Source organism: Pseudochaenichthys georgianus, chromosome 12 (assembly GCF_902827115.2).
Source record: "Pseudochaenichthys georgianus chromosome 12, fPseGeo1.2, whole genome shotgun sequence".
In the NCBI taxonomy this organism is placed as follows: Eukaryota; Metazoa; Chordata; class Actinopteri; order Perciformes; family Channichthyidae; genus Pseudochaenichthys; species Pseudochaenichthys georgianus.
In genome coordinates, this window is record NC_047514.1 from 9,091,211 (window position 1) to 9,094,694 (window position 3,484).

The following is a 3,484-nucleotide window of genomic DNA, read 5'->3' on the forward strand; positions in this document are numbered from 1 at the left end:
TCTGAAAGAGGGGTTTTGGAGTGTGTGTGTGTGTGTGTGTGTGTGTGTGTGTGTGTGTGTGTGTGTGTGTGTGTGTGTGTGTGTGTGTGTGTGTGTGTGTGTGTGTGTGTGTGTGTGTGTGTTAGTGTGACTGCGTGTGTTTGTATATTCCCAGGGCCTGGCAGGCTATCAGGCATCTATCCATCCTTTGTAACGATCAATATTTATAAACCCCCGAGGACCTGTGGTATGAAGCATATAAACAAGCAATGGAGTAGAGTAGCAAGCAAACACACACAGACACACACACAAACAAAAGTGGTAACATACTGTATTAAAGTGCATATGCAATCAGGCCCAAATATATAAAGAGAGAGAGAGAGAGAGAGAGAGAGAGAGAGAGAGAGAGGCAGAGAGACTGTATCGGCAGCAGATTGTCAATATGTTGTCAGAAAATGTCATAATCACATAAAGAATATTGTAATTAGTTCCCCGCGTGGTTTGCTTAAAGGCAATTTACTGAGTGTGAAATCAGGTGAAACAATGACTATCGATTATCATCACAGTTCTGCATTGTATTACTGGCTCCTTGATGCGAGAGGGGTTGTTAAAATCAAAATAAACTATTTCAAGAGCTATTTGCACATGATTACTTCTGCTCTTTTTTACAATTCCCATTTGATTAATAACAATTAACCAGTTGAATAGTGAGTGCCATTGCTAAGTTATCCTTTCTTCCCTTCAGAAAGGTTTTACATCGAAGACCAAACCTTTAGGCTACAATAACTGAATAATCAATCCTAAAACTAGTTTGACAATCAATATTTTAAAATATGTTTCAGGGTAAAAGGCGTTATTTTTTATTTAATGTGAAAGTGCAATTCAATATTTATACCCTAAATCAATAAATACGTTTGATAAATAATTGTGATATAATTATATCGCAATATTCAGATCTTAGTGAGGTCAAAAAGTAGTAAAGGTAATGAAGTATTGTGGTGCAGACTTCATAAAAGTCTATGTACTTTTCAACTCAAAATAATCACAATTAGTTATTATTTTCCAAACTCGTGCAGCCCCTCTGTTCAGTACACTTTTAATGTGTGTCATCAGAGCAGGTGGAAACACGGCGTGTAATTAACATGTCGTAATCAATGTGGGGGAGTTTGACACCTTGTAATCACTGTGTGGAGATTAGCACCCGTAGCCCCAGGACACACACACACACACACACACACACACACACACACACACACACACACACACACACACACACACACACACACACACACACACACACACACACACACACACACACACACACACACACACACACACACACACACACACATTTGGAGAAAGATGTTTTAAAACATGCTCACACACAAACACAAAACATTAAAGTGTAGGCATGCACGTGCAGCTGCTGAGGCTTGCGTACACACCAGACACACACCGAGCACACACAGAGGGCCTGTTTAATATCATTTACATAATGAGAGAGCAGCCACAGTAATAGCTTTTTCTTTTCTCTTATTATCATAATTTCACCCTGGGCACAAAATGACAGAAAAAGAGAGAGACGGAGAAACACAGCGGCGGTGTCTCGTCCTTGTTACCCTGAACAGCTCTTCCTCAAAGTCAAGGCCAACTACCCCCCGTCTTCGTCTCTCTCTCCTCTGTTAGTCTTTCTCTTCAGCTTCTGATGACCCTGTCTTTCCCTGCACACCATTCAATCATTACACTATGCCTTTGTGCATTTCTAAATAAAATAAAATAAAAGTGGTGGAGAGACAATGCACAGTTTTACCCACTGCTGTCACCCATGGCCAAAGCATATCTCTCTGTCCCAGCAACATCAGTACCAAGCAAGAGAGTTTTTTCCACAGCAGGGGATTTTGTAAACGCCCAAACATCCCAGCTTCTACCTGGAAATGTGTACATGCTCATATTCCTAAAAGATAACCTTGATGATGCCGAGTGAGTGAGTTACTTGAAAAACTAGAGTGAAACTTGATTTATTCTATTGCAGGGTCTGATTATTATATTGTTGACACTTTAAAATACTACTATCCTACTAAAATGCTGTACAAATCAGATTTATTATTTAATAAAGAAAAAAAATATTCAAGTAAAAAAGAAAATTCACATTATTTTCTTTATTTTTCAATATCGCGATAAATATCGTGGTATCGTTACATCCCTATAAACAATTGATTTAGTAATTAAGCATCTTTGGTGTATCACCTCTCTTATTAAAAGGGGCCCCATTACCCTTTATGGGGTTTCCCTTTCCTGCAGTGTGTTCTAGGTTAGTGCATGTAAAAGGCTTCGGTAACTTTAAGCACTGGTTTTTAAAATGAATGATCGAAAATAAAAAAGAATAAATGGACCAAAGATCAACTCAAAGGTAGATGGTCGATGTGGTTTCCTGCATGCTGTAAAAAACATTTCCTTGCTGTCCGTTTGGCTTCAGACGCTTTCTGTCTTGGGTCTTATGTAACCGTACACCGCAAAACCACACATACCGCAATCTCAAAACGCAGGTACATTTTAAAATCAATGATTGAATGTCTGTGAACTCTTTGGAATCCCCAGGAGGAAAGTGGGATCATATTCTTCTGGAATCTAAAGAGTAAAAGACATATCAGACTCCTGCAGAATGTCATTGATTTCTAACGGAAATAAGATGAAGAAAAGACCATGTTTCATCCGTAAAAGAGGGATCAAGTGTTGGTTACCGAGATCAGAAGAGAAGAAAGAGGAGGTACGAGAAGAAGGATACATTCCCATCTTTTATCTGCTTCTCTACTCTTTTATTCTCGTTCCTCCCTTTTCAATCTCCTTGTTTCTTATCTCCTCTCCCTGTTTTCAATATACTGACTCTTCTCATCCTAACAGCTACCATCTTATGATCTTTCCCTTCCTGTCATGTCTAGTCACCTTCCTTCCTTCCTCCTCTTACCTCCTCTCCTCGTTGGTATCGACAGACGAGGCATGCATTCTGCTAAAACATTGTCTGATGAATCATTGATGTTGCTGTTGAGGTTTCAGTGGCGCGGGGGCAGCCGGATGTAAATAAGTGAGGGCTAGGTATGGGGTATAGCTTGCTGATATTCATCCCTCCCTCTGAAACATTGATGAGATATGCATGTGTGTCTGTGTGCGCAGCTCTGAAGGCTATTTAAGAAGGCAGATATGACAGTTGTTTACAACTCAGGCCAGACACTGAGGAACTAAAAGAGAAAGGGAGGGTACAAGAGAGAAGGAGGTGAAGCATGGACGAATGTTAGGAAAGTGGGTCCGGGCAAAGAGAAGGAAGCAAGGAAGGAAGAACATATTTAAAGGGGATGGGGGGAGAATGAGAGGTGTAGATAATAATGTTACTCGTCTAGGGACAAACACAAACACACACACACACACACACACACACACACACACACACACACACACACACACACACACACACACACACACACACACACACACACACACACACACACAC